The following is an 8,512-nucleotide window of genomic DNA, read 5'->3' as shown; positions in this document are numbered from 1 at the left end:
AGAAACTGGCACCCTCTGGAAGTGGACTTCCTATCCACTTTGTCTCCCGCCCAATCAGAATCCATAAATCCTTCAAGCTTGAAGTTTGCCCCTCTTGGGTACCATAAGCCAAAGTTTGGGGTATGAGCCAAATATCGAAAGATTCGCTTGACCGCCACATAGTGACTTTCCTTTGGTGCAGCTTGAAACCGAGCACACATCCCCACACTCAACATGCTATCCGATCTAGATGCACAAAGGTAAAGCAAGGAGCCAATCATGGAGCGATATACCTTTTGATCCACCGCTTTACCATTGGGATCAATGTCAAGTTGGCACTTGGTGGGCATTGGAGTAGAGGCCGGCTTGACATCACTTAACTTGAATCTCTTGAGCATGTCTTGAGTGTATTTGGCTTGGTTGATGAAGGTACCTTCTCTTCTTTGTTTGATATCAAAACCAAGGAAGAACTTCAACTCTCCCATCAAAGACATCTTGAACTTAGAGGTCATGAGAGCGGCAAATTCTTCATTGAAAGCTTTGTTAGGGGAACCAAAGATAATGTCATCAACATATAGTTGGCATACAAACAACTCCCCTTTGACCTTCTTAGTAAAAAGAGTGGGATCGATTAGCCCCACTTCAAATCCACGATCTTGTAACAACTCGGTAAGGTGGTCATACCACGCACGTGGGGCTTGTTTAAGGCCATAGAGCGCCTTATCGAGTTGATACACATGATCCGGGAAGAAGGGATCCTTGAACCCGGGGGGTTGCTTGACACAGACCAACTCATTAATAGGACCATTAAGAAAAGCACTTTTGACATCCATTTGTTGCAGCTTAAAGTTGTGATGGGAAGCATAAGCAATCAACAAACGAATGGATTCAAGGAGAGCAACGGGAGCAAAGGTTTCACCGTACTCGATACCCTCGACTTGGGAGTAGCCTTGTGCTACCAATCTTGCCTTGTTGCGAATGATGTTCCCATGAGCATCTTGCTTGTTCTTGAAGATCCACTTGGTTCCAATGATGTTATGGTTCCCGGAGGGCCTTGGCACCAATCTCCACACCTTGTTGTACTCGAAGTTGTTGAGTTCTTCATGCATGGCATTGAGACAATCCGAGTCTTCGAGCGCCTCATAGACCTTATGGGGTTCAACACAAGAGACAAACGCATGATGTTCACAATAGTTTGCTAATTTTCTATGAGTGCTTACCCCCTTTCTTAGGCTTCCAACCACATTCTCCATGAGATGACCTTTGGTGGTGAGTTTGGAAGCAATCTTCGCGGCACGACGCTCCAATTCCTCCTCGGATGTCGAAGGTGGAGGGTTCACTTGATCATCTTGAGCGTCGTCATGAGCTTGTTCTTGATCTTGAGCTTGCTCATGATCTTGAACTTGCTCGAGGGGAAGAACTTGACCTTGGGCATCATGTGGAGGTTCATCACCATCTTGTGATTGATCTTGCCCTTGGTCTTGTTCCCTAGGTTGAGGGCCTTCACTTTGTTCTTCGGAAGCGTGTGGGTCTTGAGTAGGTGAAGGCTCCACCGAGGTGGAGCATTGTCCTTCTCCTTCGGCCACAAGGGGTTCCTCAATGGGTAGGATATGACCAATACCCATTCTTCTTATGGCTTGGGGAGGAATTTCATCACCTACATCACAAGTACCACTTTGCTCCACTTGGGAGCCGTTATTTTCATCAAACTCTACGTTACACGTCTCCTCAATGAGTCCGTTGGACTTGTTGAGAACACGGTAAGCATGAGAGTTTGTAGCATAACCAACAAATATGCCCTCATGAGCTCTAGCCTCGAATTTAGACAAACGAACACCTTTCTTGAGAATGAAACACTTGCACCCGAACACCCGGAAGTACTTGAGATTGGGCTTGTCCCCGGTGAGTATCTCATACGGAGTCTTGTTCAAGCCTTTGCGGAGATAGAGCCGATTGGATGCATGACAAGCTGTGTTGATGGCTTCGGCCCAAAAGTTGTATGGAGACTTGAACTCCGCCATCATGGTCCTTGCCGCATCCATCAACGTCCGGTTCTTCCTCTCCGCAACACCATTTTGTTGAGGGGTATATGGTGCAGAATATTGATGCTTGATCCCTTCATCACTAAGAAACTCATCCAAGGTGTAGTTCTTGAACTCGGTGCCGTTGTCACTTCTTATTGTCAGAATCTTTGCATTATGATGACGTTGAGCTTCATTTGCAAAGTCGATGACGGTTTGTTGAGTCTCACTCTTCCTCTTGAAGAAGTATACCCAAGTGTATCTTGAATAATCATCCACAATCACCAAGCAATACTTTCTACCCCCAAGACTATCAAAGGATGGAGGCCCGAAGAGGTCCATGTGCAGGAGCTCCAAGGGTCTCTTCGAGTAGATGATAGTCGTGGGAGGGTGAGCCGTCTCATGAAGCTTTCCTTCGATGCAAGCACTGCAAACACGATCTTTGACAAAACTAACATTTGTTAGTCCATTAACATGGTCCCCCTTGAGAAGACTTTGCAAAGATCTCATATTGACGTGGGATAAACGGCGATGCCAAAGCCATCCCACATCAACTTTAGCCATTAGGCATGTCGCGGTCTTAGTGGGTTGCTCCTAAAAGTTAATCACATAGAGACCATTCTCGACATGCCCAACAAAGGCTACTTTAAGAGTCTTGCTCCACAAGAGGGCCACAGTATCAATATCAAAGAAGGTGGCAAAGTCCATGAGTGCGAGTTGACGAACGGAAAGTAAATTGAATGCAAGGGACTCAACAAGCATGACTTTCTCGATCGTTAGATCATGAGAAATGACAACCTTGCCAAGACCCAATACCTTAGAATGTGAGGCATCACCCCATTCGACATTGGTGGGCATAGATGGGATCTTGTGCACGTCCACCACCAAGTCCTTGCTCCCGGTCATATGATTTGTTGCTCCACTATCGAGCAACCATGATCCCCCACCGGAAGCAAACACCTACATGAGATCAATGCTTGGTTTTAGGTACCCATTGAGTAATGGGTCCTTTGATGTTAGTAACAAGGGTCTTAGGAACCCAAATAGACCATTCAATGTACTCATAAGGAGAACCAACAAATTTAGCACAAACATGCCCATCACTAGCACGGCACAACACACAAGATGGGTTAAAGTCGCCGGCTTTGTTGGGAGAGATGGCTTTGCGCTCTTTGGCATCACCATTCTTCCCATTGTTCTTCTTCTCCTTAGGAGCACCTTCTCCCTCCTTCACAAAGGTTTGCGTGAGCGGAGGAGGTCGATCGGTCTTGCTCTTCTTCTCCTTGTTCTTCTTCTTGTTCTTGGACTTGGGTGAGAACCCAACTCCCTCCTTGCCCACAACTTCCTTTTGATTGCTCAAAAGGTCATTAAGGTTCTTCTCGCCTTGTATGCATGACACAAGACCTTTCTCGAGTTGTTCCTTCAACTTGGCATTCTCCTCCACAAGATGCACATGCTCACAACAAGGGTTAGTAGCATTTGCATTATCAATTAAGACCATGTGAGGAAATGTGGCCTTTTCCTTGGTTAGCTTAACTTGGAGTTGAGCATAAGACTCCTTGAGGGTAGCATGAGCACCTTTCAAGACCTTGTGGGCCTTGTCAAGTACATCAAACTCCTCCGTGAGTCTAACATGATCAACCCCAAGTTTAGCCTTCTTGGAAGCTAGAACACGAGACACAACAAGAGCATGATCAAGATCTTTCTTTAGTTTAGCATAACCATCATTGTGTGACTCCTCAAGAGCCAAACGATGCTCACGCTCTTCCTCAAGAGCATTAGAGAGATCCGATATCTCATTGGCATAGTCACGACTATGACTTTCCATCTTAGAGATGGTTTCTTCGTGAGCCTCGATCATGTCATTGGCTTCACCAAGTTGTTCCAAGAGAGCAACAAAGTGCTTCTTGGATTTGCCCTTGAGCTTACTCATGAAGGACTCAAATTCATTGATCTCCTCATTAGACCCCTTACCATTATCAAAATCATCCGTTGAAGGAGGGTTAGGAATAATGGTGGTTTTGATGTTGGGGTTTACCTTGTTGGTGGCCTTAGCCATGAGGCACTTGGCGGTGATGTTCTCGTTAGGTGCATCTAAGAGAGACACCCGGGGAGTTGTGACAATGGCAACGGATGCCATGGCCATTGTTTCACCATCTTCATCATCATCGTCATCCTCACGGTATTCTTCTTGAACCACCAACCCGTGAGACGGAGTCTTCTTGGTGAAGTTGTTCTTGTTGGGGAAGGACTTGGCTTTGTCTTTTTGGATGAACTTGCCACCATTGTCTTCCCGCTTCTCGTAGGGACAATCCGCAACGAAATGGCTAACATTTCCACAGTTGAAACAACTTCTAATTCGTTGCTTCCCTTTGAGGCCACTTGAGTTGTTCTTGTTGAAGTTGGGTCTTGTATTCTTCTTACTCCAAAACTGTCTTGAGGCAAGAGCCATGTGCTCATGATAATCATACTTCGTGTCCTCGGGGTTGCTCTCCTCATCTTCCTCTTCTTCTTCTTCTTCCACACTAACCTTGGCCTTCAAGGCAAGATTGGGCTTCTTTGACCTTTGGGAACGGAGCACCGCATTGTCGGCGGTCTTGTCCAAGATGCTCATTGCAACAAACTCATCCAACACTTCACTAGAGGTCATGGAGTGGAAGTCCGGTCTTTGGCGAATGACGGAGGACATGGCCTTGTTGTAGGGCATCATGGCCTTGAGGAACTTGCGCTTGATCCAGTTGTCATCCGTGTCCTTGCTCCCATGATCTCGGAGTGCGACCGCGAGTTTGGTCACTCTTAGAAAGAGCTCACGAGGATCTTCATCCTCTTTCATTGCAAACTCATCGGCTTCATCTTGCACCACTTCATAGTTGGAGCGTTGAATGCTAGCACTTCCTCGATAGAGACGCTCGACACATTTCCATGCTTATTTAGCCATGGCATGAGGTTGAAGATGAGGGAGATCTTCGGGAAGGATTGCATCTTGGATGATGAAGAGAGCACTTTCATTGAATTGATTGTCCACTTCTTCTCGAGGGGTGAAGTTGCTTGGATCATGAGGATAGAAACCTTCTTCAATAATTCTCCAAAGGTTAGTGTTCACATGTTTTAAGTGACGCTTGAAGCGATAGAGCCAAGCATCAAAATCTTCATTTTTCACATATTTAGGAGGAGGACCGGCATGATTCAAATGAGTAGAGGGGATCGGTCCTCTATACACAGGGAGTTCCACATTGGCAAAAATGCCGGTGCCATTTCTACCACTAGTAGACGGACTCTTTTCACTGTTAGCTTCCCCCTTGTCGGAGGTAGCATCCGTCACCTTGTTAGTGGGATCACCCACTTTCATCGGCGAGGTAGATAGTTTAAGTCTGTCTAAGAAATCAGAAAACATGCTTTTGACCTCGGCCATCATGGAGGTTTTCAATGTGTCTAAAGCCACAATGAATTCCTCATGGGAGACCGAGGCTCCCCCTTCGGCCATGGACAATATGGGATTCACATCGGAGTGCTCCTCCGCACCGTCGTGGGTGTCAACCATACTCTTCGGACGGCAAAGTCCTTAATAAAGAGACGAGGCTCTGATACCAATTGAAAGGATCGATATGGTTGACTAGAGGGGGGGGGGTGAATATGCAACTAAATTTTTTTAGACTTTTCTTTAAAAAATTAAAACTTGCAATGAAATAGGTTGTCTAGATGTGCAACTACGTGGACAACCTATATGATGCAAAGACAAAAAGCACACAAGAAAGCAATGGATATAACTCAAGTAAGCTTGCAAAAGTAAAGGGACAAGATAACCAAGAGTGGAGCCGGTGTAGACGAGGATGTGTTACCGAAGTTCCTTCCTTTTAAGGGGAAGTATGTCTCCGTTAGAGCGGTGTGGAGGCACAATGCTCCCCAAGAAGCCACTAGGGCCACCGTAATATCCTCACGCCCCCACACAATGCGAGATGCCGTGATTCCACTATTGGAGCCCTTGAAGGTGGCAACCGGACCTTTACAAACAAGATTGGGGCTATCTCCACAACACTTGGAGGCTCCCAACAACACTACGAAGCTTCACCACAATGGAGTATGGCTTTGAGGTGACCTCAACCGTCTAGGGTGCTCAACACCCAAGAGTAACAATATCCGCTAGGGATAAGTGGGGGGAATCAAATTTCTCTTGGTGGAAGTGTAGATCTGGGCCTTCTCAACCAATCCCGAGCAAATCAACAAGTTTGATTGGCTAGGGAGAGAGATCGGGCGAAAATGGAGCTTGGACCAAAAGTGGAGCTTTGGGGGAAAGAGGTAGGTCAACTTTGGGGAAGAAGACCCCCTTTTATTGTGGGAGGAGCAATCCAACAGTTATCCCACTCACCAGCCCCGCACAGAGCGGTACTGCCGCTGGGGAAGGGCGGTACTACTGCTCTGGGCGGTACTACCGCTCGACCCAGCGGTACTGCCGCGCTACCCGGGGCCCTGACCCCAGGGTGGTACTACCGCTAGGGAAGAGCGGTACTACTGCTTCGGGCGGTACTACCGCTCGAGCCAGCGGTACTGCCGCGCTGCCCGGGGCTCTGACCCCAGGGCGGTACTACCGCTAGGGAAGGGCGGTACTAGCGCTTAGGGCGGTACTACCGCTCCTACTACCTCCCTTAGTGCCGCAAAACCCGACACGAAAAATGAAGGAAATATGCCCTAGAGGCAATAAGAAAGTTATTATTTATTTCCTCATATCATGATAAATGTTTATTATTCATGCTAGAATTGTATTAACCGGAAACATGATACATGTGTGAATACATAGACAAACATATAGTCACTAGTATGCCTCTACTTGACTAGCTCATTAATCAAAGATGGTTATGTTTCCTAACCATAGACATGTGTTGTCATTTGATTAATGGGATCACATCATTAGGATAATGATGTGATTGACATGACCCATTCCGTTAGCCTAGCACTTGATCGTTTAGTATATTGCTATTGCTTTCTTCATGACTTATACATGTTCCTGTAACTATGAGAATTATGCAACTCTCGTTTACCGGAGGAACACTTTGGGTACTACCAAACGTCACAACGTAACTAGGTGATTATAAAGGAGTACTACAGGTGTCTCCGAAGGTACATGTTGAGTTGGCGTATTTCGAGATTAGGTTTTGTCACTCCGATTGTCGGAGAGGTATCTCTGGGCCCTCTCGGTAATGCACATCATTATAAGCCTGGCAAGCAATGTGACCAAATGAGTTGGTTACGGGATGATGCATTACGGAACGAGTAAAGAGACTTGCCGGTAACAAGATTGAACTAGGTATTGGATACCGACGATCAAATCTCGGGCAAGTAACATACCGATGACAAAGGGAACAACGTACGTTGTTATGCGGTTTGACCGATAAAGATCTTCGTAGAATATGTAGGAACCAATATGGGCATCTAGGTTCTGCTATTGGTTATTGACTGAGAATAGTTCTAGGTCATGTCTACATAGTTCTCGAACCCGTAGGGTCCGCACGCTTAACGTTACGATGACAGTTTTATTATGAGTTTATAAGTTTTGATGTACCGAAGTTTGTTCGGAGTCCCGGATGTGATCACGGACGTAACGAGGAGTCTCGAAATGGTCGAGACATAAAGATCGATATATTGGAAGCCTATATTTGGACATCGGAATCGTTCCGGGTGAAATCGGCATTTTACCGGAGTACCGGGAGGTTACCGGAACCCCCCCGGGGGGTTATTGGGCCTACATGGGCCTCGAGGGAGAAGAGGGAAGGAGGCAACAGGGAGCCGCGCGCCCCTCCCCTTCCTAGTCCGAATAGGACAAGGGAAGGGGGCGGCGCCCCCCTTTCCTTCCCCTCTTCCTCCTCTTTCCCCCCTTCTCCTATTCCAACTAGGAAAGAAGGGAGTCCTACTCCCGGTGGGAGTAGGACTCCCCCCCTTGGCGCGCCCTCCTTGGCCGGCCGCCTCCTCCCCCCTGGATCCTTTATATAACGGGGCAGGGGGCACCCCATAGACACACAAGTTGATCTACGGATCGTTCCTTAGTCGTGTGCGGTGCCCCCCTCCACCATATTCCACCTTAGTCATATCGTCGCGGAGTTTAGGCGAAGCCCTGCGCCGGTAGAGCATCATCATCGTCACCACGCCGTCGTGCTGACGGAACTCATCCCCAAAGCTTTGCTGGATCGGAGCCCGGGGATCGTCATCGAGCTGAACGTGTGCTGAACTCGGAGGTGCCGTACGTTCGGTACTTGGATCGGTCGGATCGTGAAGACGTACGACTACATCAACCGCGTTGTCATAACGCTTCCGCTTACGGTCTACGAGGGTACATGGACAACACTCTCCCCTCTCGTTGCTATGCCATCACCATGATCTTGCGTGTACATAGGAAATTTTTTGAAATTATTACGTTCCCCAACAGTGGTATCAGAGCCAGGTTTTATGCGTTGATGTTATATGCACGAGTAGAACACAAGTGAGTTGTGGGCGATACAAGTCATACTGCTTACCAGCAT

This window comes from Triticum aestivum, chromosome 7B (assembly GCF_018294505.1).
Source record: "Triticum aestivum cultivar Chinese Spring chromosome 7B, IWGSC CS RefSeq v2.1, whole genome shotgun sequence".
NCBI lineage: Eukaryota > Viridiplantae > Streptophyta > Magnoliopsida > Poales > Poaceae > Triticum > Triticum aestivum.
The sequence above is the reverse complement of the archived record's forward strand: the minus strand, read 5'-3'. Positions refer to the sequence as shown.